The 26646-nt window shown below is 43.1% G+C and overlaps 1 protein-coding gene and 1 non-coding gene across 2 annotated transcripts in view; both read right to left on the bottom strand.

Moving 5' to 3' along the window:
• Nucleotides 1–26646, bottom strand: part of SPSB4 (splA/ryanodine receptor domain and SOCS box containing 4) — a 204144-nt gene that overhangs the window by 100661 nt on the left and 76837 nt on the right. The window lies entirely within an intron of this gene.
• LOC114815586 lies at nt 15384–15521 on the bottom strand. The gene has a single exon (XR_003763386.1). It is a non-coding gene; the product is annotated as a small nucleolar RNA SNORA7 (small nucleolar RNA).

The raw sequence follows: 26646 nt of genomic DNA, 5'->3' as shown, positions 1-26646 counted from the left end.
CATCTAGTTCACCACTGACCTTTTGCCCATGTACTGCCTCTGGCCCAGAACTCCCTTCTCCTTCATATTCGACAGACAATAGCTCTCCCTACTTTCAAAGCCCTATTAAAATCATATCCCCACAAAGAGGCCTTCTCTAAATCCACATTTCCCCTACTCCCTCTCTCTTAATCAATTAATTAATGTTGGTATTTGTTAAGCGCTTACTATGTGCAGAGCACTGTTCTAAGCGCTGGGGTAGACACAGGGGAATAAGGTTGTCCCACGTGGGGCTCACAGTCTTAATCCCCATTTTACAGATGAGGTAACTGAGGCACAGAAAAGTTAAGTGACTTGCCCACAGTCACACAGCTGGCATTCGAACTCATGACCTCTGACTCCAAAGCCCATGCTCTTTCCACTGAGCCACGCTGCTTCTCTGAGCCATGCTGCTTCTCACTTGCACCTGGATTTGTACTCTTTATTTACCCCACCATCAGCCCCACCGCACTTATATATGAAGCCGCGTGGCTCACTGGAAAGAGTGAGTCAGAGATCATGGGTTCTAATCCCAACTCTCCCACTTGTCAGCTGTGTGACCTTGGGTGAGTCACTTAATTTCTCTGTGCCTCAGTGACCTCATCTGTAAAATGGGGATGAAGACTGTGAGCCCTACATGGGACAACCTGATTACCTTGTATCTACCCCAGCGCTTAGAACAGTGCTTGGCACATAGTAACTACTTAACAAATACCAACATTATTATTATTATATACAAAGCCACAATTTGTTTGAATATCTGTCTCTATCTATAGACTGTAAGCTCCTTGTGGGCGGGGAAGGTGTCTATCCAAGCACATAGTCGATGCAGAAGGGAAGGAAAATCGGGGAAATGTGAGCTTAATCAAAGAGGTCACTTGAAGGAGATGTAATTTTAGGAGGGCTTTGACAATGGAGTGTGGTGGTCTGGCAGATATGAAAGAAAATGGAGTTCTATGCCAGAAAGATAACAAAAGCAAGAGGAGACTGAGGTATTGAGATTTGCTTGGCATTAGAGGAGTGAAGTGTATGGGCTGAGTTGTAGTAATAAAATTGTGAGGTGACAAAGGAGGGAGAGAACTGTACGAGTGCCTTAAAGATAAGTGCCTTATCTTTAAATTATGAATATATCTTTAAATTATACATTATAAATTACCTATTTATTCATATTAATGTCTGTCTCCCCCTCTACACTGTAAGCTTGTTATGGGCAGGGAACGTGTCTGCTACTTCTCTTTTTCTGTACTCTCCCAAGCTCTTAGTATAGTGCTTTGCCCATAGTAGGCATTCCAGCAATACCATTGATGGATGGATTAAAGGTTCTTATAATTATCATCTTAAAACTTTTCTATTCACTAGAATCAAGAAAGACTGAAGGAGCACTTCATTATGGGAAGTTCAAGACTCCGTGTATTTTTAATCTCTCTTCCTCTCTTAGTAAGACACCTCAGCTCAAAATGTTGTGAGGACAATCACTCGCATGGAGTGGGTACCGAAGTTTGGAATAATTATAAAACCACATGCTCGGTTTTCCACTGTGCCTTCCCCGACCGAACAAAGGATGGCAGAGGAGCATAGTGCGCCGAACCCACTTGTACTCTGAATTACTTAATTAGAAACCTCACAAAGGGGCAGGGACTGTGTCCGATCATATTATACTGAATCGCTGCTAGTGCTTAGCATGGTGTTCATCACATAGTAAACACTTAAATAGGCACCCCTCCACAGGCTGGTGGTGCAGGGTGAGACCATCTCCCTTTGGCCTGCACTCATTGCTGAATTGTACTAAGCGCTTAGTTCCGTGCTCTGCATAAAAGCTCAATAAATATGATTGAATGAATGAATTCAGGTGTCATTGGGCCGGTGAAGCACCCTCAAAGAGGGTTGGAAAAAAAGCGGAGCAGTGGGAATGGATGGGGAGCACACGATTACAGCCATTATTGGCCATTTCACCCTGTCGCTCACGGTGATACCTCACAGTCAGCTTCGTCCCTTGATCATCTGAGCAAGCTGGAAGGTGATCGGAAATATGACTGCTGATGGCAGAGCCACTCTCTGCAGGCTTCTGAGGCAAGACCGGAGCAACTTGGAGATTCAAGAGGAAGGAGATTCAAGTGACTCCCCACTTTTCTATGGGGAGTCAAGAGAACGCGATGTTTCATCCTTTTTTATGCTATTTGTTGAGCTCTTTACTGTGTACCAGGCACTGTTCTAAGCAATGGGGTAGATACCAGATAACCAGGTTGGACACAGTCCACGTCCCCTTTGGGATTCACAGTTGTAATCCCCATCTTACAGATAACTGAAGCGGAGAGAAGTGACTTGCCCAAGGTCACGTAGCAGACAAGTGGAGGATCCAGGATGAGAACCCAGGCCTTTCTGATTCCCAGGCCCGTGCTCTATCCACTAAACCTTGATGCTTTTCAATTATTACTTAACTGGATGTAAAGAAGGATGTAGAGAAGCAGCATGGCCACAGTTATCACACGACAATCAGCTTTGGTAAACCGGCTAAATGCAGGATTATAGGAATGGTAGATGAGATGGCAATCATCTCCTCCTCTAGATTGTAAGCTCAATGTGGGTAGGGAATGGGTCTCTAAGCCCTTAGTACAGTGCTCTGCACACAGTAAGTACTCAATAATTACAATTGATTGAACAATCATCACTGCCCCAAGGAAGTCACTGATATTTTCAATAAATTGCTTTCCATTATCTGATAGCAATAATAATAATAACAATAATACTTGGTAAAGGCTAACTATGTGTCAAGCACTGTGCCAAGAGCAGGGGTAGATGACTGTAAGCCTGGTGTGGGTAGGGATTGTCTCTCTTTATTGCTGAATAATACTTTCCAACCACTTAGTACAGTGCTCTGCACACAGTAAGTGTTCAATAAATACGACTGAATGAATGAATCCGAATTAGTCAGGTCAGCCCCCGTCCCTGTCCCACAAGGGGCTCAGAATCTACATAGCAGGGAGGACAGATTATTTTACTTGCCTTCAAAATGATTTGTTTTCAGCCCTGGCTGTAGACTAGTTGACTTGGACTCCCCATCTGCTCATTGAAGATGTGATTCACCATGGGTGCCTGCCTGGGTGGGTCAGGACTTTAGTGGGATAAATCCCCAGAACAGAGTGTCCAGCTTTTGATGGATACCATATTCTCAAGCTGAGAAACAGCAGGCTTTAGCCACGGGCTGCTTTGCCTCCTGCTCATTTCAGGATAGAAAAATCTTTCAGGGAAAGGCTGGGGCCGCTTGACTGTTTCCTCGCCACGGGACACCCAGGACCAGTAAATTTCTTTAAAGCTTCTCCCAGACTAAAATGAAGAAAGGGACTTGGATTAGAATGCCTCTGGGAAACAGAAGAATCTTCCTAAGGTCCCAGGGACCACATCCGGCCTTGGAGCCATCCTCCAGTTCTGGGCTGGGAGAGTAGGAAGTGTGGTTGGAAAAGCAGGATTGGCTTTGGGAGGTAGTGTGGCCTAGTGGAAAGAACATGGGCCTGGGAGTCAAAGGACCTGGTTCTAATCTTGGATCCACCATTTGCCTGCTTTGTGAGCTGGGGCAAGTCATAAACTTCTCTGTGCTTCAGTTCCCTCATCTGCAAAATAGAGATTCAATACTAGTTCTCCCTTCTACTTAAAAAGTGACCCTCATATGGGACCTGATTATCTTGGACCTGCCCAAAAGACAAACAAATGGATTTTAGAGCAAATTACACCTAAGTGGTCTTTGGATGGCCAAATGACTCAATTTAAATTAGCATATATTGGACACATAATCAGGAGGACTAATTCTCTGAGAAAAACATTAATGCTAGGAAAAGTCTAGGGAACACGCGGAAGAGGCAGATCAGCAGCTAGATGGACACAGACCATATTGATAACAAAAGAACCTTAGAAAGGTTGCGGGTTATGGCAGAGGACAGGGCGTTCTGGAAGAAGCATATCCATGGAGTCGCTATGAATCGGAAATGACTTGATGGCACTTAATAATAAAAATAACCCCAGTTAGTAGCCTACTGGATAGAACATGGGCCTGGGAATCAGAAGGACCTGGGTCCTGATCCCAGCTCCACCACTTGTCTGCTGTGTGACCTTGGACAAGTCACTTAACTTCTCTATTCCTCAGTTACCTCGCCTGTAAAACGGAAATGTGGATTAAGACTGTGAGCCCCATATGGGACAGGAACTGGGTCCAACCTGATTAGGTTGTATCTACCCCAGCACTTAGAACAGCGCTTGGCACACAGCAAACGCTTAACAAATACCATCATCATCATCATGATCATTAACACTGTAATTACTATTGTTATTACTATTATTATTATTTCCCAAATGAAATGAAAGAGGGAAGGAAAGTGAGGAGGGACAAGAAGGAATTTTACTGAGGAAAGAAAGTGGGTGAAGGAGCTTCTACTTTCATAGCAGTGTTATCTTTATGGGTGCTTGCTTTGAGCATTTAAAAATTATATGAAGAAACATGCAAATGCAAATACCATATGGCGAGGTCTTGCTCACGAGTGCCAAATTTTCTAATGACATCTGATAAGTGCTTGAGACGCCACACGGACGTTTAAAAATATTTCAGGCAACACGTTCTTGGTGCCTCGTTGCTTTTCATCTTTCCTGGAGTTATGCAAATTGCCAAAGAAAATACAGTGGTTCCCCATGGTAAAAAAGGGGCCTTTCAGTGATGTACCTTGAGGGAGCTGTTGCATCTCAGATTGAAATAGTTCCCATCACTGGAGGAAGCATATATTTTAATTATTACTGGAGAAGACTCATGCACCATTCACAACACTCTCCCACCACTCCGCTTTGACAGGAGCCTCTAGAGTGACAAGCAAAATGCTTAATGGATGCAAATTGAAAGTCTGTGCAGTTAAGTGCATTCTTGCACATTCTTCACATTGGAGACAAACTAATGGTCTTTCAAACCAACTGAATCTTATACTCTGTTAATGGTCTATGAAGAGAAGCCTGATTAAGATCCAAAAACTAATGTTCTGGAGGAAATTTCCTCAACGCCACCTCAACCAGAGGTCTACATTCACCACTTCAGATGATCACATGTCCTCCCAACTATGCTACAAGTAACAAAACAACATAGGTGAAGAAGTCAGGACTGAAAGTTTGTATTTCCACGTATGAAGCATTTCTTAAGTAAGTGACTTCGAGGTGAATGTTAAAATTTAATCCGGTCGTTGAATTTCCTTCCTCTCTTTTGAGACTTCATGACGGGCTTAAAAGGTAAAATTCCCATTACCTCTAATAAGCCGCCCCAAGGTGCTTTTTAAAAATGGCTCTGTGTTTCGTTGGCAGTATTAAGTGGCCATTTTTGCTCCAATTTCATTCTATGAACTAGGTCAAATTTAATCTAAGGCCACCTCAAATTTAATCAAAGGCCAGCTCAATGATTTAGCGATTTATCAGGGTTGTTGATGGGATCAATGTGAAGACGCCATAGGGAAGCTGAACCAGGTAAGGGAGAATTTCCAGGCACATTGGCTTCCTGCCAAAGCAGCATGGCGATCTGAAATGCGATGAAGGGTTGAGTCCCATTGCAGGAGGCTGTCGTTCCACTTGGAGCAGAATTTTCTTCCTGCTCTCTTTGCCGCAGATGCATTGGGGGAGGAATGCTGAACAACTTTTTAAAAAGCTGCCTTGCCCTGTAACGATATAAATGTGGGTATCCGGAGGCGAGAACAACTCCACGGACAAAGCACGTCCTTTGCTCTCTTAAAAAAATTAGAAAATATTCCTGGCGAGAGATTAATCAATCAATCAATCACTTGTATTTATCAAGCACTTACTGTGTTCCCAGCACTGCACTACGTGGTTGGGAGACTTCAATACAACAGAGTTGGTAAACATGTTCCTAACCCACAACAAGCTGACAGTGTGGAAGATCTGTCAATAATAATATTAAGCTCTTACAATATGCCAAGCACTGAATGAGGTAGTGGGGTAGATACAAAATAATCTGGTTGGACACAGTTCCCTGTCCCACATGGGGCTTACAGTCTCATAGGGGAAGGGTAGAACCAGCATGTGATCCCTATTTTTCAGATGAGGACACTGAGGCCCTTGAGTTGACTCTGAATTCAATGACTTGACCAAGGTCACACCACAGGCAAGTGGCAGAGCCAGGATTAGAATGTACTCACCTTGACGCTCAGGCTTATGCTTTTTCTTCTGCAACATGCTGGAGACTCAGTACACGCCACCATTACTCTCATTTCCAGATTAGTTCTAGCCTTCAAAGGGCTTGGGGCCAGTGGTGATACCCCTCTCTGAAATACTGTTCCCTAGGCCCTCAGGGCCAAGGATGGTGAGGTGAACTGGTGGCAGGGCCTGTGCCACTTGGAAGAGACACCAGAGCTCTACAGCCCCGGCTTAAAACGTGATAGGCTTAAAAGGTATAATTCCCATTACCTTTAATAAGATGCCCTAAGATGCTTTTTAAAAATGTCTCTTTTGTTTGCTTAGTTGGCAGCATTACGTGGCCATTTTTGCTCCAATTTCATTCTATGAACTAGGTCAAATTTAATCTGTGGCCACCTCAAATTTAATCAGGGCTGTGGGTGCGGGAGGGGAAGAAGGGAAGGGGGAAAAGGGGAAGGGGGGAAGAAGGAGGAGGAGAAGGAGGAGAAGAAAGGAAGAAGAAGGAGGAAGGAGGAAGGAGGAGGAGAAGGACCAGGTTAGACTCAGGCCCTGTGAATGGGAACGGAACACAAAGCCTCAGAGGGGTAGGAGCTGGGCCTGGGATAGAGTAAGGCCTGGGGGTTGAAAAGGAAGAAGGCCTTGGCAATAGGGTTAGAGTTGGATAGGACATAGTCTATCATCTTAAAAATGCATTTGATGAACTTCTTTTGTTATGTTGAACCACCTCTTTCATTCTAGCTGAAAATGAAGAAGCAAATTTTCCATAAAATATCCATCATTCAAGATTTAGTAACTAAAAGAGGCATTGTAAAAGGCAAAGCAAACAAGAATGGGAACTATCCCCATTTCTGATGATGTTGAAATCAGAACAGGTTTTCTCAAGCCCGGTTTTGCTGCCTGTGAATCTTGACCTTACCAGCAAGGGACAATTTCCAGCCACCTCTAAGCTGCCAATCATAGAACTCCCTTAAGTACAGGTCACTGATAGCTGTCCTCTTTCCCAGCTTCTAAAGATGGTCCTAGCCTGTTTTAACCTGCTTCTAAAGAAAAGCAAAGACTTGCATTTCTTTAAGGAGCATCGTTAGATAGGCCCGCCAAAAGAAAAGTTGGCTCCAAATAGTAGAAAAGATTAAGATGCCTAGAGAAACTTAATGAATAATTAAGGGACCAATTAGTGTAATTGCTAATTAGGCTACGATAATACTTGTATAATGATAAGCAGCTATTTAAAGCTTTGCAAATTAGACACTCTTAAGGTGACCAGATTTCAACATCATCAGAAATGTGGAAAGCTAGTCCCCATTCTGGTTTGCTTTGCCTTCAACAATGCCTCCTTTAGCTACTGAATCTTGAATGACGGATATTATACAGAAAACTTCCTTCTTCATCACTTTTGGCTGAAATGAAAGAGATGGTTCAAAGTGACAAAAGAAGTTTATAAAATGCATTTTTAAGACGATAGAATGTGTCCTCCTTGCAGGAAATAGGTTCCGCAAACTGGTAATTAAAAGGAAATAATTGGAAAATGTTGGCCTTCATGTTTTGCTCCTTATTTCCATGCAAAAGCCTTAAGGGGGTGGAGGTTCACGGAATGACTTTATGCTACAATGATGACATTCAATCTACCAAGATCACCAGGCTGTAGAAGATATTTTCATTAGTGGAAGAACAAAAACACCCATTCAAATACAGTAGAGGTAATAACTAGAAATCCAGGAAAGCACAGTATGATTTGTTGAAGTTTAAGCTGCCTCTGAGTAGGACCACAATAATCACTATGCAAATCCCACTAGCAAATAAATCTGGGAAAATTAGCAAAAACACACATCCCAATTCCACACTCCAGCAGAAGTCTTCAAAGATGAGTTTATAAAGGGGAGAAAATCCTGATAAAGGGAAGAACAGAATTCTCACAAACAAAACAGATTAGATCAATAGGAAAGTAGTGTAGCCTAGTGGAAAGAGCAAGGGCTTGGGAGTCAGAGGAGCCAGGGTTCTAACCCAGGCTCTGCCATATACCTGCTGGGTGACCTTGGGCAAGCAGCTTAACTTTTCTGTGCTTCAGTTCACCTCATTTGCAAAATGAGGATTTAATAATTGTTCTTCCTCCAATATAGAATGTGAGCCCCATATAGGACCTGGTTATCTTAACTCTACACCAGAGCTTAATATAGTGCTTGGCACATAGTTAAGTGCATAACAAGTATCATTACCCGTATTGTTAGTAATATAATAATCATTATCTGTCGGTCAGTAGCTGCAGATTGGCCTTCTAACAGGAGAAATGCCAAGTGAAATCTAGAGATCGATATTAGGAGACTTTGCCAAATTTTACAGAGAGCTTCATTCTAATATGACTGGCCAGAAATAGAGGGTTTAAAATTGGTTTGAGCTTTTTATCTTTTACACGAATACAGATACAATACAAATGCCATCGATTCATATTAAAGATCATCTAAATGTCATTCATCATGTTTGTTTGTTCATTCATTCCATCATATTAATTGATATATGTAGACACTAGACATTATTTTTTGTAAAAAGTTGAGTTTACTGATTCCAAAATTCAGGAGATCAGAAAAAAAAGCTTTGAAACCCCAAAGTAAAATCCCCCTGCTTTTTGTGTATTTCATAGTGAAACATCGAGCTATGGCATGTACAGTTTCCTTGTTTTGAGAGGGCACATATAGCGGCAACAAGCAGAGACCATCCTGAATACATCTAGCGGAATCTGGACAAAATGTTGACTGAAATAGCTTGTATCTATGAATCTTTGTTACCAGCTATGAGGACATACAGTAGCATGAATGTAAGCTCCTGGCAAGCAGGGAACAAGTCTACCAATGCTGTTATATTGCACTTTCCCAAGATCTGCATGAAGTAAGATCTCAGTAAATAGGACTGATTGATTGATCTTAAAAGCAAGTCATGGATAGAAATACACATCCTTCTAGCTATTCATTACGCTTATCAGAATTATTAGAGGGACTAACATCTTAAAGTATTTTTTATCCAAAGCCATGTGATGGATGTAGAATACTGGGTCAAGTTACCTTCCAGTAAGTTCATCAACCATTTGAGTTCTTCCAAATAAGAATACAAATTTAAGTGAACATGAAAATTAATACTAGAAAAAAAGACATTTGCCATCCCAAATCACTTCAGAATAGGATGCTTTAGGTCAATAGTGTCTTGCATTGTGTATAAGAAATTTAATAAACAATTATGAAGGCCAAGGAGCAGGTGAGAAGAAATGAAACTAGTCTGGATTTCCTTTGTCCTTCTGCTTTTATTATCCTGTTCTATCCTCTGAATAAGATAAGAAAGGGTATGGAAATTCTTTCATAAACTGGAGGTTTCTGTCAACATTTTGGTAAACCAGAAAAGCAGCATGGCCTAGTGGAAAGACCATGGAGCTGGGAGTCAGAGGACCACGATTCTAACCCCACCTGCATCATGGAGAAGCAGCGTGGCTTGGTGGAAAGAGAAGGGGTAGGGAGTCAGAGGACGTGGGTTCTAATCCTGACTCCACCACTTGTCTGCTCTGTGACCTTGGGCAAGTCACCTCATTTCTCGGTGCCTCAGTAACCTCATATGTAAAATGGGCATTAAGACTGTGAGCCCCATGTGAGACAGCCTGATTATCTTGTATCTACCCCAGTGCTTAGAACAGTGCTTGGTACACAGTGAGTGCTTGACAAATACCACCATCATCATCATCATTTGTCTGCTGTGTGACTTTGAGCAAGTCACTTAACTTCTCTGTGCCTTAGTTACTTCCTCTGTAAAATGGGGATTAAAGCTGTGAGCCCTATGTAGGACAGGGACTGTGACCAACCTGATAACCTCATATCTACCCCAGAGTTTAGCACAGTGTCTGGCATATAGTAAGTGCCTAACAAACACCATTAAAAAATTGTACATTTATACAATAATCAATTAATAAATAATATTTATTGAGCATTTACTTTGTGTAGAGCACTGTACTACGCAGTTGGGAGAGTACGATACAGTAGAATTGGTGAACATGAGCCCTGCCCTCAGAGACCTTATAAACCAGGTGCTTAAGACTAGAATCATTCATTCATTCATATTTATTGAGCACTTCCTGTGCGCAGAGCACTATACTAAGCACTTGGAAAGAACAATACAGTAATAAAGAGAGACAATCTCTGCCAACAATGGGCTTACAGAGGAGATTGTCATGATACATTTAGGAGACTCTTCGGTAAGGCTCAGTAAAGGAGAGGTTGCTTTCTAGCAACCATATAGTTATTTTGATGTCTATTCTGCCTTTTCTTAGGTGGCCTCCTGCTTGTGAACATGAGAGAAGATCTTAGAATGGTGAGTTTTTTAAAAAAATTACATGTAGTTGAGATTGAACATTTTTCAGTTTATTATCTACTGTTTTTGACTGAATTCTTCTTGGCATACACAAGATTACCTAGGGATATACCCTAACTGAAACAAATTAGTCAGAAATTGACCGACTGTGTTATAGTCCTCTTGTTTTTATTCAAATTTTTATTCCGGGAAAAACAAAATGCAAGGTTGCAATCTTAACACTGAATACTTGAAGATATAGGAGCAGCATGGCCTACTGGAAAGATCATGCACCTGGGAGTCAGGAGATCTAGGCTCTAATCTTGGCTCTGCTATGTGCTGCTGTGTGACCTTGGGGAAGCCACTTAACTTCTCTGTACCTCAGTATCCTCTTTCATAAAATGGGAATTCAACGCCTAAGCTTCCTCTTCCTTAGACTGCAAGTCACTTGTTGGGCAAGGATTGGGTCTGAACTGATTAACTTGCATATACCCAGCACTTAGAACAGGACTTGACACATAATGAGCACTTAAAACATCATAGTTACCGGTATTACAAAGTTAAAATGTTTACTACTACCTTATGAGAAAGAGATGAATATATGCGTTTTAGATTCCTCTACTGACCATTGTTTATCATCTAACATTAGGTATCCATTGGACTAATGTCAGTAATTTGGAATCTGAATTTTCTAAGCAAGAAAGTTTATGAACCCAAGCCATTGTCTGAAACATCTATCTGGATTCAAGGAAGTCAGACTTTTTAAGAAGCCTTTTCTCCAAAGAGGCTTAGGTTATTTTTTTCACAAATGCTATAAACATTCCAGATTATGTAAAAATAATGAGGTCTTTGTAACAGGAGACCACACAAGAGCAGTGAACACTTACATTTTTTCTTAGTGAGTAAAGATTGTTATTTGTGTTATATGTATAATTCTAGATCACCAAATTAACCAAATGAGAGCGGGGTCCTTCTGCATTCCGGTCTCTCCAAAAAAACATCTCACACAGTAAAGACAGAACTTCAAGAAACACTGACAGTTACTTATAAGAAATTTCTATGATTTCCATTTTTCTAGAGTTTTTAAAACATCAGGAAGACTAACTTCAAATGCTACATAAATTTAGTTAAGGTTTAATTGAGCTTTTTCATCTATTAACTTTTATTAAGATATTTAACTCATCTTCATTCTTGCACGAATCCATGTCAACAAAGCACCATTTTATTCTATCTGGGACTCGTAGCACTCTGACAAAAAATTAGATTATTGGAGTTGCCTAGTTTATTGGTCATCCACATGGATATTTTCAGCTTCTTGGAGCCCTGATCTGTCCAGTAAGTTAATCTCCTAACCAGCCTGCAAGATGGAATAATTTGCCCAACTTTGTTTTGCTCCTTAAAAACTCTGTTTCACATCCTTGACACTCAATCAACTATCTCCCCATTACTTCTCCTTGCTTTTCTCCATCTGCAACCCAGCCCACACACACTGCTCCTCTAATATCAACCTACTGTCTCTCACCAGATCAGCCATTGACCCCCTGCTCACGTCCTCCCTCCTGCCCAGACTTTCCTCCCACTAAATATCCAGGGGACCAGTACTCTCCCCATCTTTATTCATTCTTTATCCTTCTACAGCATGGCGTAGTGGATAGGGCACGGGCCTAGGAGTCAGAAGGTCATGGGTTCTAACCCCGGCTCCACCACTTTTCTCCCGTACGACTGAATGAATGAATGCTGTGTGGCCTTGGTCAAGTCATTTCATCTTTCTGGGCCTCAGTTACCTCTTCTGGAAAATGAGGATTAAGACTGTGAGCCTCACGCGGGACAGGGACTGTGTCTAACCTGATTTGCTTGTATCCATCCCGGTGCTTAGTACAGTGCCTGGCACACAGTAAGCGCTTAATGAATACCACAATTATCAATTATTATCTTCAAAGACATAACAGGAAATCTAGCTCTGCCAGGAAGGCTTCCCTGACTAAACTTTCACCCCTCACCTTATTGTCCCTCCCGCTATGGTTCTATAGTAATAATAATAATGGTGGTATTTGTTAAGCGCTTACTATGTGCAAAGCACTGTTCTAAGCACTGGGGGGATACAAGGTGATCAGGTTATCCGACATGGGGCTCACAGTTTTCATCCCCATTTTACAGATGAGGTAACTGAGGCACAGAGAAGTTAAGTGACTTGCCCAAAGTCACACAGCTGACAAGCGGCAGAGCCTGGATTCGAACCCATGACCTCTGACTCCCAAGCCCAGGCTCTTTCCACTGAGCCACGCTGCTTCTCTCACCCCGAGAGAAGCACCATGAGAAACGCACCATGACAGACGGGTGCCTTTTGGGCTATGCCACGTTAATCCGGTGATATCAATCGAGATGATCCAATAAAAGAGAGGTTTGTCGTGACTACTGATCTATTGTTTTCAGGGTTTAAATGACAAAGTCACCAGATCCTCTGACCAGGGAGCAGTACCTGGGAAGAGGGAGTTGGTTCCACCGAAGCGAAGCGGAGAGCCCTCTGTCCCCGGAAGGCGTTGTGTGCTCGGGGAGCAGACTGTCCACCGAGGACATGTGTGCGTGCATGCATGGTTCCTCCAGAATGGAATGGGCAGGGCTCCGTATCCAGGAGGGACTTTGTGCATGGGGAGGAGACTGTCCACCGAGGATGTACACGCACGGTTCCTCCAGAGTAGAACAGGTTGGGCTCTGAATCCAGGAGGGACTGTGTGCATGGGGAGCAGAGTGTTCATCAGGGACATGCATGCATGCGTGGTTCCTCCAAAATGGAACGGGCAGGGCTCTGTATCCAGGAAGGTCTGTATGCATGGGGACCAGCCTGTCCGCCGAGGATGAGCATGCAAGCATGGTTCTCTCTGCTGGCCTGGAGGCCAGGCACAAACTGAAGGGGTTCTGCCCCTACTTGGCAGGAGGAATCGTACCCACCCAGGGAATTTTTCTCCAAATCCCCGGGCCCGTCACCCCTTCAGGGGACAGAGGCCGGTCCAGTAGGATAAACAGAGTGTCTGTTGTGGCTGCTGGGGAGTAGATTATCCGTTGCGGACTGTCACGGGGGCAGGCAGCATGCTGCCATCACATTGGGTCATATGACCGGCAGATGTCAATCGTAGAGGAGGCAGAGCCATGTTGGGTCCTAATTCAACCCCTTCTACTACAGATAGGTTTGTCAGGGCAACCAGATAAATACGTAATTCGAATAAATGTCTCTAATGCAAAACGCACCCCTGTTTGGCCCACACTCACTGACCCATGCATTTAATCCTACCCCCAGAGCATTTCAATCAATGTCAGTGGCAATTTTTGAGCTCTTATGGTGGGCAGAGCACTGTTCTATGGGCTACGGAAAGTACAGTGCAGCACGCTTCATAGATAATTGCCTGCCCACAAGGAGCTTACACTCTAGAGAGGGAGACACACATTAATATATATAAATTACAGATATGTACATAAGTGCAGTGGAGCTGAGGGTGGGGCGGATATCAAGTGCTAAAAGGGTACGGCAGGAGCAGTAGGGGAAAAGAGGGCTTAATCAGGAAGAGCCTCTTGGAGTAGATGAGATTTTAATAAGGCTTTAAAGGTGGGGAGAGTGGTTATTTGGCATATGTAGAAATGGAGGAAGTTCCAGGTTGGGAGGTCGGGCCGTTGGGGGCGAGGAGGAGAAGGGGTAGGTAGTGAGAGAGACAAAACAGAGGCACAGTGAGCAAACTGGTGATAGATTGGGGGGGGGGGCGTGTGGGGGCTGGGCTGCAGCAGTAAATCAGAAAGATAAGGTAGGAGGGGGTGAGCTGGTTGAATGCTTGAAAGTCGATGGTAAGGAGTTTCTGTTTGATGCCGAGGAGGGTGGGCAACCACTGAAGGTTATTGAGGAGTGGGGAGTTACAGAATATTTTTTTTTTTTAGTAAAATGACCCCCACAGCAGAGTAAAGTATGGACTGGAGTGCGGGAAGACCAGGCAGGGAGGTCAGTAAGGAAGCTGATGTAGTAGTCGAGGCTGGATACGATAAGGCAGGGATGTCGGTATGGAAGCTGATGTAGTGGTCGAGGCTCGATGCGATAAGTGCTCGGATGGAGAAGAAAGGGTGGATTTTTAGTGATGCTGTGAAGGTAGAGGCAACAGGATTTGATTAAAAATTGAATATGTGGGTTGAATGAGAGAGATGATTTGAGGTCAATGCCAAGGCTTGTGAGATAAGGAGGAAACTGGTGTTGCCCACAGTGATGTACACTTAGGCACTTATCATTATATTCAGTTACTTCCCTTACCTGTAATGTATGTTTAATGTCTGTCTCCCCATTAGACTTTAAGCTCCTTGACAGCATAGGCCATATTTCCCAACTGTATTGTACTCTCCCAAGTGTTTAGTACAGGGCTCTGCACAAAGTAATCACTCAAAAAAATGATGGATTGATTATGATGGATGACGGCATCTTTCAGGACTGATGGATAAGCCTCAGTCCTGAGGCTTTGGGACCCAAAACCTGCTTAAAGGTATCACTAACATTGCTAGTGATTGCACTGGGCCACTCACACTCCCTAATTCCTTGCCAATCATAAAAAATGCATTAATTATGGTATTTTCTAAGCGCTTACTATGTGCCAGGAGCTGTTCTAAGCACGGGGGTCTCATCTTATGCTGTTGAGTTGCCTCTGACCCAGAGAGACTCCATGGATACATCTCTGCCAGAACACCCCAACTCCACCTGCAATTGTTCTTTTAGTGAATCCATAAAGTATTCTTGGTAAAAATATGGAGGTTTACCATTTCCTCCTTCCACGCGGTAAACTCGAGTCTCCGCCCTCGACTCTCTCCCGTGCCGCTGATGCCCAGCACAGGTGAGTTTGACTTGTAACTGATTGCCCTCCACTCGCTAGCCACTGCCCAAGCTAGGAATGGAATGGTTAGGCCTCTGCTCGACTCTCCCTCCAGTAGCTGAGACTGGTAGAGTACTGGAAACTCTCCAGTTGCCATCCTGAGAAGGGAAGCGCCGGGGTAGATACAAGATCATCGGGTTGGACACAGTCCCTGTCCCACATAGGGCTCATAGTCTTAATCCCCATTTTACAGATGAGAGAACTGAGGCACAGAGAAGTGAAGTGACTTGCCCGAGGCCACAGGGCAGACAAATGGTAGATCCAGGATTAGAACCCATGAGTCTCAAGCCTGTGGTCTGTCCATTAGACCACGCTGCATCGCATGATGTTCCCCTTCGTCTAGAAATGCCACAAGTGAAGCAAGAAGGGGGCTCCACCGTGTACAGTGCAACTGAAGGCTTTGAAATCATTATCTATTTGTAGACAAAATGACTACAGCCCAGTGCCATTTGTAAGTGTCTTGGGGACAGGAATCGGGTCTACCTATCGCACTGCACTTCCAGGTGCTTAGTACAGTTCTCGGCACACAATAAACACTTAACGTAGTGCTTAGTAGTAATAGTATTTGCTAGGTGCTGGGGTAGGTAAAAAGTAATCCAATCAGACACAGTCCCAGTCCATTCAGGGCTCAGAGAGAGAGAGTGAGAACAGGAATTCAACCCTATTTTACAGATGCAGAAACAAGCAAGGCATCTAAGTCTTAGCAGGAGGGGAAAAAAGGTACTGAATCCCAATTCTGCAGATGAGGGAACTGAGGCAAAGAGAAGTTGAATGATTTGCCCAAAGTCACACAGCAAACAAGTTGAGGAGCTGGGATTAGAACCCAGGTCCTCTGACTCTCATGTCCATACTCTTCCCAGGCCACGCTCCTGATTTGATTGATTCGTTCATTCAATTGTATTTACTGAGCACTCACTGTGTGCATAGCACTGTACTGAGCAATTGGGAGAGTACAATATAACAATAAACAGACACATTCCCTGCCCAAAACAAGTTTAGAGTCTAGATGGAGAGACAGACATTAATCTAAATAAATGAATTATCAGATATGTGATCATAATAATGAGATAATGATGATGGTGTTTGTTAATTGTTTACTACCTGCCAGGCACTGTACTAAGTACCGGGGTAGACACAAACAGATCAAGTTGGACACAGTCCTTGTCCCATTTGGGGCTCATAGGCTCGATCCCCATTTTACAGTTGAGGTAACTGAGGCACAGAATGACTTGCCCAAGGTCACGCAGTAGACAAGTGACAGAGATGGGATTAGAACTCATGACCTTCTCACTCCCAGGCCCATGCTCTATTCTATACACTACCCATGCTGCTTCTCTGTGTATCAATATCATATTATCAATATGTATCGATAAGGATTGTTACATGGCTCCATGAAGCTTTGAACAGTATGGATCTTTTTTGTTTTTATCTCTCCTACGAAACTGCCACTCACATCTTTTTGGAAATCCGCATACGTCGAATCGAGTCCAGCTTTTTATCTGACCACAACGAAAACAGGGTTCAATCCCACTTAGTTTAAGGCTTTGTTGAACACGAAGAACTCAAAACCAACTGGAATTTGATAGTCTCGGCACTTTCCGTTAGTCGGTGGCATGTAATCAGTTGGTGATAAATAGTTGAGTATCCTGGGAGGAATGCAACTTGTTCTCTGCTAGCAATTTGAGGTAATTCTTGGTAAAATTTAGAATGACTCATGGTTTGTGTGTAATTGAGGGAGGAGAGATACTTGGCAATAGTGCTAAGGTAATTTCTCTTCTTGAAGCAAGTCTAAATGAGGCTATGCAAACGAAGTCCATCTTTATCTCAGTTCTCTGCCACAACCCAAAAAGAGAAGCAGGGGACCTACTAGATAGAGCACTGGCCTGGGATTCAGAAGGACCTGGATTCTAATCCCAGCTCTTCCACTTGTCTGCTGTATGGGCAACTCACTTCTCTGTGCCTCAGTTATCTCATCTGTAAAGTGGGGATTAAGCCCATGAGCCCCATGTGGGACAGGAACTGTGTCCAACCTGATTAACTTAACTCAATACAGTGCCCGATACATAGTGTGAACTTAACAAATACCACGTGAAAAAAAACCCCAAACACTTCCCTCTGACAGAAATGCTCGGCTGTACTCGGTCTCTTGATGACGAGCATGGATTTGCTAACACAATCCATGCTGTTATGTGTATAGCCCCAGTGGGTTTACGTATCTCTACAGAGATCAGACGGACTCATAAGAAAAGCTTTCATGAACCATGCCCACCTCGTACAAAAACAATTCATACAGGATTGAGGAGGAAAACACATTTAAATGGGGGTTTTTTCTTATGCTGAGGTCAAAGAAAATCCTTCTTAAAATTAAGCCGAGGCACAGAATTTCATGCATGAGCAATCATGTTGATTGTCCAATATTTTTAATCCATTTTCAAAATGAAGATGTAGAAAAAACAGAAACAGAAAGCTAGGTCTGCTAGAGGAATAAGAGAAATATATAATACATAATCGACTATTATTGTGTGTGTTTGTGTGTGCGTGTAGACACACAGATGTGTAGGCATGCATAGGCATGTTCATGTACATATGTTGCATGTGTGTCTGCAAACATGCATGTACATGTGTGCATGTGTGTTGTACAGGCACATGTATACATGTGTGTGTGTGTATGCATATGTGCATGTGTCCATTCAGTCACGCACACACACACATACATTTAGACATATATACATATGCCTGTATTTAGCTTCCAATAACAAAGCCTCCCTTCATCCTGCAAGCACATAATTAAAAGCAAATGCCTCCATCACAAGCTCTTTATAGTGATCCTTGAATAGAATAGCGGCCACAAATTACTTTATACTACCGTGGCATAAAGCTGAACATTAGAGATTAAAAACTTCACAGAGTCCTAATGAAACAGCAAAATGCAAAGCAAGAAGTTAGCCTCCTGGAGGGCAGGGATCTTTGTCTTCTTTTACAAGCAGCTCTTTAATTTTTCAATATTTTGAGTTCATGAACTAGTGCCTGAGCTATGGGAGGGAATGAACTGGAAGCCACAAAAATGGAAAAATCAGCAGTCATCAAAAATGATTCCAGAACCCTTGAGGCTTCTTTCTCTTGCCACTCAATCGTATTAATTCCATCTTGTTTTCCTCTAAAACCCTTGTTAAGTCCAGTTTACAGAGATGCCTGTCTGCCAGTTGAAGAACCAGGGGATTTGGGGGAATCCTTAAGGCTGAATCACAAGCACAGCAGACTAACCTGCCTTTGGATCACGTCTTAAAGCCTTTTGATTGCAAAGGTTTGTTGGGGTTAATCATGCAAGGCTTAACACTGAAGGCAAATATCTAGGCCCTCCCTCATCCACGTTAATTTTCCCAGGTGCCTTTATCATCCCTTTTCTCCTATTCTGATTCCCTTGAAAACTTATCCCCTCTTCCCAAACATCCCTAAGGATTCAATGTGTGGTCGCATGGGCTCTCGTCTTTAGTTTTTCTCATATGTAAAATGTCTCCTCCATGCGTAAGAAATGATAGTCATTAAAGAAACAGATCTTCTATGCCTTGGAAAACACAATTTACTCCATCTGGAAAAAAAAGCCAATTCAATCTGCAATTTGAAAGTTTAGAAAATGCAAAGCAATAAGGGTGATTTTGAGGTGCCTTCACTATTGAAGCTTAATTACTCTCAAATGTAATTAGTAATCCATTTCTTTCATTACAGTGGTGGCCCTAATGCAATCATTTCGAACTTCAAAGAATTCAATCCCTAGAGATGACCTTGCCCTGCAAGCCAAATCCCGTCTCGGGATCGCATCTGGAGAGTTTCCAGTACTCTACCCGTCTCAGTTACGAGAGGCGTACCCAATTCCGTCCCTAGCTTGGGCAGTGGCTAGCGAGTAGAACGCAGTCTCCTACAAGTCAAAATTCACCTGTGCTGGGCAGCAGCGGCATGGGAGAGAGTTGAGGGTGGAGACTTGAGTTTACTGTGTGAAAGAAGGCAACGGTAAACCACTTCTGCATTTCCGCCAAGAAAACTCTATGGATACACTACCAGAACGATTACAGATGGAGTTGGTGTGTTCTGAGAGGGATGTGTCCGTGGAGTCTCTATGGGTCAGAGCTGACTTGAAAGCTTAAGACAAGACAAGCAAGCCAAACCACAACTTTTTTGCCTCCTTCCCAAAGTCTTCCCAGAGTATTCCCATTTGACTGTTGGCATTTTAACAGTGACCAGTAAATTTTGTTTATTTGCCTTATAATACATTCATCTTGTTGCATTCCTTTGTTTCTTGCATTCCACATCCACTTTTGTACTTTCCCAAGCATTTAGTACAGTGCTCTGCACACAATATAAGTGTTCAATAAATACCATCGTTTGATTTACTGATTACACATTGAGTTTAGCCCACCTCCCCTGCTACTGTGGAAGCACTGGAAAGCGGGAATCACAGGTTCTGCTTTTTTCCTCCTTCCTCCCAGCATCTGATAAGGAGTCTGAACACAGGGGATGCTCAATGAATCGCTCTCAAATTTAACCCTCCTGAAATTATTTCAATGATTGGATTTGTTAAGTGCTCTATGTCAAGCACTGTACTAAGCACTGGGGTAGATACAAGATAATCAGGTTCCACATGGAGCTTACAGTCTAAGTAGGAGGTGAGAACAGTTATCAAATCCCCATTTTTCAGATGAGGGAACTGAGGAGCATAGAAGTTAAGTGTCTTGCCCATGGTCACGCAGCATACATATGTGGCAGAAGCCAGATTAGAACCCTGATCCTCTGACTCCCACTAGGCCACAATTGTTTTTTAAGCATTAATGTTATTCTGGGTGAAACCAATTCTCTCAGATACTTTAACAAAAGCCTGCTGAAGCCTAATGGAAAACCATCTTTTGAATAGCAACAATATGCATGGATCCGAATAAAGGAATATTTCAAATATTTCAATATTGCCCTGCACATACCATAACTTCTGACACCACATTTTGCTAAATCCTAGATCCTTAGTCCAGTCCTAGCCACAGTGTATAATGAGGATATGCATTATTCCACAACCGAGTTCCCTCTCAAATGTTAGAAATATTCATGGACAAATAACTATTTCAGCCCCATGAATAGAAAAACAGCCCATAATTGTTTACATTGGAGACTTGGCAGGAAGGTTAAAAATAACAAGGGGAGCGGGCTGGTAAAATGTCGCGCTTAAACTGCAAGGGTGCTATATAGAAGTGATTTGGCAGAATGAAATTAACCTCAGAGCATTACAGTTCACATATAAAGCATAAGCAGGTGAGACTACACAAACACTAGGAAGATGTACAATGGTGGACAAAAATCAGATAGGGAAAAATAAGCAAGCCAAAGAGAAAACCCTCTCCAGTTGAAAAACAGAGCAAAACAAAGAAAAAAGAAAAGAAAAACACTAAGCGGGATGTTCAGGAATATATTCTTGTGAGCAAAACTGCATTTCAAAGACTCTGATTTACACAGATTACTATAAATCACCACCATTTGGGCTAGTGAAGATGTTGACACCCAGGAAGAAGTGATACAGTGAGGTTGATTATCCATATTATCTAGGCCAGTGGCTAGTATCATTTAAGGCATCAAAAACCTAGATAACCGAAGAAAATGAGATTTGGGGATCTCATACTGGCCCAGGCCCAACTCCTCTTGCCATTATCATTGTCTTTTACTAAACAATGGACTCTGGATTCAGATAATCAGCCTATTTGACTAATTGGCCTTCAAATAATCTATTTTCAATTATTCTAAAGTGGCACAATAATGAGAAAAATGTTTGTCCTCCATTTAATTAAAAAAAAAAAGCCATCTTGGAAAAAGAATAGCTTACAGCAAAAATGTTGTTAGACATTTAGCTTCTTAGGAAGGGTCCTTGCTATGGGCAGGGAACATGTCTACTAATTCCTTTGCATTGCAGTCTCTCAAGCACTTAGTACAGTACTCAGCAAACAGTAAACACTCAATATATACCATGGATGCATTGATTATAAATAAATCTTCTTTGTATTCAACAAAAACCCAAGGAGAATGGCTTCACCGAGAAAGCTTCTTAATGACCACCACTCTTGATTCTGATCATGAGTATAAAGGGGAAAACAGAGAGATCTAAATGGAATTATAACATATGTTGTATGAAAGGTTGCTATTCCCTGTGCCAGTAACTCGGTGGTGTTTGGTTTAAAATGTCAGGAAGACAAGCCAAGTTGTGTTCGCAAACAACATAAACACGGATATTTCTCTCATCTATTTATAGCTACTGAATAAAATGAAGTGTTAGCTCGAGCTACATGTACCATATTTTCCAATCTCCTAGCAATACCTTTTGGGCCAAATTTCATCCCATAAAAATAGACCATCAATAGCTATTTAGGAGATTGGAAAAGGAAAGGATCTAATATTTTCTCAAAAACATCATTGTCCCATGGTGCTATTCATATTGCAAGAACTTAACTACTGGGCATGCATTTCAGTAAGCAGAACTAAAAACAAATAACGCATAAGCAAAAGAGGAACAGCACTCAAAATATTAATGGCAAACCAAGATTTAATTTGACAAATGTTTTGGAAAGATTTGGACAAGCTTCCATTGTTTTCTTAAGCAGTAAACTTCTGAGATAAAGTCTTCTTCTTGATCTTTTTTTAATGCTATTTTTTAAGGCCTTACTATGTGCCGGGCACAGTACTAAACTCTAGCATAGACACAAATTAATCAGGTGGGACATAGTATCTGTCCCTCATATTCATTCATTTATTCAATTGTATTTATTGAGTACTTACTGTGGGCAGAGCACTATACTAAGCTCTTGGACCAGTACAATAGAACAATAAACATTCCCTGCCCATAATGAGTTCACAGGTTTACAGTCTTAATGCCCATTTTACAGATGAGGTAACTGAGGAACAGAGAAGTGACTTGCCTAAAGTCACAAAGCAGAAGAGTGGCAGAGCCAAAATTAGAACCCAGGTCCTTTCGATTCCCAGACCTGGGTTCTATCCATTAGGCCATGCTGGTTCAATCTTCCTTTGACCTGATTTATAAAAACAGTGGCATTAGGGAAGCAGTGTAGACTAGTGGAAAGAGCTTGGGCCTGGAAGTCAGAGACCTACAACATAATATGTCTGTTAATCCTGTAGTATTGTACTCTCCCAAGTGCTTAATACAGTGTTCTCAACATAGTAAGCACTCAATAAATACCACTGATTGATTTATTGATTGAGCTGGGTTCTAATCCCAGCTTTGCCAATTATCTGCTGTATGACCTTAGCCAAGTCACTTCACCGTGCCTCGATCTGCAAAATGGGGATTCGCTACCTATTTTCCCTCCTAGACTGTGAGCCCCATTTGGGATGTAATTATCTTGTATCCACCCCAGTGTTGGACACATAGTGAGCATTTAAAAACTATTATTAATTATCATTAAGCTAAGCATATTCTATATATATTGCACGCCTTGTTTCCATCCAAAGCTCTGGTTCAGAGAGAGCGGAGCTCCATAAAAGTTGGAGCAGCATGGCTGAGTGGATAGAGCACGGGCCAGCGAGCCAGAAGGACATGTGTTCTAGTCCCAGCTCCTCCACTTGTCTGCAGTGTGACTTTGGGCAAGTCACTTTACTTCTCTGTGCCTCAGTTACCTCTTCTTTAAAATGGGGTTTGAGACTGTGAGCCCCACGTAAGACAGAGACTGTGTCCAACCTGACTTGCTTGTATCCACTCCAGTGCTTAGTACAGTGCCCGGCACCTAGTAAGCGCTTAACAAATACCGAATCATCATCATTATTATTATTATTACGTCTGTGTTCGGGAATTGATGCCCAGACTCTAGTGGGATGCAGCATGGTGTGGGACTTGCTGTTACTGGCTATTTCAATGCCAGAAGCTAACCAACCATGTTTGTTTTCATTCATTCCGCCTGGGAAAGAGTCTAGTCACCTGGTGGGGGGTGGTTGGTGTGGATTTCAATCTCCCCGATCGCACACTAAGGGTTATTCACAGATCACTGATTCGCTTCAACCATTTTTAGCTGAGCCGGACCCTGGCTACGACTTAACCAACGCTGAATGTCACATACGTTTCTAACTGGGACTGTCGTTCCGTCGAATTTATTGAGCACCTACTATGTGCAGAGCACTGTACTGTACTGGAGCCGCAGCTGTCCGGGTGCTCTGGAAACATCGGGCTTTCCCAGGATGTGGGAGTGGCGCCAGTGACCGGCTGGGTTTCCATGGGATGGGGAGATGGCCAGACAACCGCCATCATCGTCACCATTCCCCAATTAAGCCCTCTTTTTCCCTGGCTCGCTCTCCCTCCTGTGCCATCTACGAGCGCGGATCTATGACCTTTGGAAATTTGATAGTCACCCTGCCCTCACAGCACTTGTCTAGCGTGGCTCAGTGGAAAGAGCACGGGCTTGGGAGTTAGAGGTCATGGGTTCGAATCCCAGCTCTGCCGCTGGTCAGCTGTGTGACCGTGGGCAAGTCACCTCACTTCTCTGTGCCTCAGTTACCTCATCTGTAAAATGGGGTTGAAGATTGTGAGCCCCTTGAGGGACAACCTGATTACCCTGTATCTACCCCAGAACTTACTACAGTGCTCTGCACATCGTAAGCGCTTAACAAATCATTAAATTATCTTATAAATTACTTATTTATTCATATTGATGTCGATCTCCCCCTCTAGACTGTAAGTTCGCTTTGGACAGGAAACGTGTCCGCTAATTGTGTTCTACCATGCTCTCCCAAGCGCTTAGTATAGTACACTACACTAAATATAGTACTGTACTAAGCGCTTGGGAGAGCACAATGCCACTGATGAAGCTACAGGACACACAGCCAAAAGGAGAGGCAGAGCTGCAGATGCAGGCAACTAAAGAGACGGCAGAGACGGAGTTTGGGGCCTACCTCAGGCTGTGTGGCTTGAGACCTTGACACGCACATACACAGGCAAACATATCTCTCAGTGACCATATTTATTTTGAATATCACATAGCATCTCTTAGACGGTAAGCTTGCTGTGGGCAGGGAACGTGTCTACAAACTCTAGGGTATCGTACTCTCCCGAGCTCCTTGAACAGTGCTCTGCTTAGAGTAAACACTCACTAAATACTCATCTACTGATCGCACACAAATATCACATTTGCCTAATTTACACAGACTTTTTGAATAGAGGAAAATCCTAGCTAGATGCCCGGGAAAAAGAACTTCCCTTGAATCAGTTATTAATGTCATCAGTTGGTTTTTCAGGGGCTAATGGCCTGCTTTATGAGTCATCTGGGCCCCGTCTTTCCCTCCCTTTGACTTCAACCCAACTGGGAAGAGAAATTACAGGAAAAGAAACTCAACGATCCCATTTTGCCCAGGCCCGATACAAAGTTTGAGAGGAGAAGAGTGTCTCATTGTGTACATATTACCCTTTAGAGCTCGGCTGTTGGTTCAATGTGACTCTGGGAATCAGGAGAACTGGGTTCTGGACACAGTTCCATCTGTAGCCAGTTACTGTGGATGAAGACCACTCATGCATTTTGTAAACTGGCCCATCGCTGCTCTTGCATTCCATGTCCTCGTGGACAAACGACCGGAAGGGGTGAGGGCAAACAAGTGGAGCTACGCAAACCACATTTCTTTAAACAGCGGCTGTGTACAGGGTTCAGTCATGTGATTAGACTGTAAGCCCGTCAATGGGCAGGGACTGTCTCTATCTGTTGCCGATCTGTACATTCCAAGCGCTTAGTATAGTGCTCTGCACATAGTAAGTGCTCAATAAATACTAATGAATGAATGAATGACTAGTTAATTAAGAGTTCTATTGGTTTCAAGCTCCCACTGCAGTGGAGGATAGGAACAGCTGTGTAACTAAAATCCAGAAATGTGTCTCCGAGCCTTATCTTAGCTAATTGTTTCATGTGGAAAGTGTGGCGGAGACTGCTGGTCATATGTCAAAAAGCAGTGTGGCTTATCGAATACAACACAGGCCAGGGAGTCACTAGGACCTGGGTTCTAATCCCAGCTCCAGACATATCTGCTGGGTGACCCTGGACGAGTCACTTAACTTCTCTGGGCCTCAGCTACCTCATCTGTAAAATGGGGATTAAGAATGTGAACCCCATGTGGGACAGGAACTATGTCCAACCTTATTAACCTGTACCTGCCTCAGTGCTTTGAACAGTGCTTGGCACATAGTAAGCATTAAACAAGTACCATAATTATTATTAGTATTATACATCCACTTTTTCTAGTCACAGCTGCCAAGTGGTTCAAGTCCACCCTCCAAAGTTCCTCCAACACCAAGGATGGTGATGGAAACTCCCAGCATCTCCCGGTCCTGAGACATTCATTCATTCAATATTAAGCGCCTGGAAAGTACAAATCGGTAACAGATAGAGACAGTCCCTGCCCTTTGATGGGCTTACAGTCTGATCTAGTCAGTGGCTTTTACTGAGCACTTACTGTTTGCAGAATATTGTACTCTGCAATTGGGAAAGCCGAATGGATGGGCACAGTCCCTGATCACAACTGACAGTTTAGAGAATTTACTGGACACTGAATGAGTCCAATTGTCCCATCAAGTGGAGTCTGATAAATAGTTCCTAAATCCTAATCTTATCATCTTACTCAGACAACTGTGCTGTTCAATTGGAAGAGCCCTAGGTTTCCATTAAAGAAGTTGGGGAAAAAATGACAATTAAATCATGCAAAGTTAAGCCAAATGGTTTGGATGATGCATTGAACCTCGACTTTGAGCCCCATATGTGTGAGGAGAGTTGTGATGTCACTAGTCCTAGTGGAACATATGTTTCAGGTCTATGCAAGGAGGTTGCTTCTCCAGTGCCATTTCGCTTTGGCCAAGCAAAACCTGCACTATAGCTCAGGTGCCATAAAGGATTTTAGTGATGTCCTTGTGGATGGAGGTGTACACATCTCACTTTGTACCAGTCTACTACAGGCCACCCCAAGTGCTGCCAGGCCTCGAGGGCATGTCCTGTCTTGTCTTATTCCATCGCGTCATTTCCGACCCATAGCGACACCACGGATGCATCTCTTCCAGAACACCCCACTCTCCACCTGCAATCATTCTGGTAGTGTATCCATAGAGTTTTCTTGGTAAAAATCTGGCAGTGGTTGACCATTCCTGCCTTCCACGGAGTAAACGCGAGTCTCCGGCCTTGACTCTCTCCCCTGCCGCTGCTGCCCAGCACGGGGGAGCTTT

The sequence above is a fragment of the Ornithorhynchus anatinus genome, chromosome 1 (assembly GCF_004115215.2).
Source record: "Ornithorhynchus anatinus isolate Pmale09 chromosome 1, mOrnAna1.pri.v4, whole genome shotgun sequence".
Lineage (NCBI taxonomy): Eukaryota > Metazoa > Chordata > Mammalia > Monotremata > Ornithorhynchidae > Ornithorhynchus > Ornithorhynchus anatinus.
Note: the sequence above shows the minus strand (reverse complement) of the source record. Positions and strands in the feature narration are given on the sequence as shown.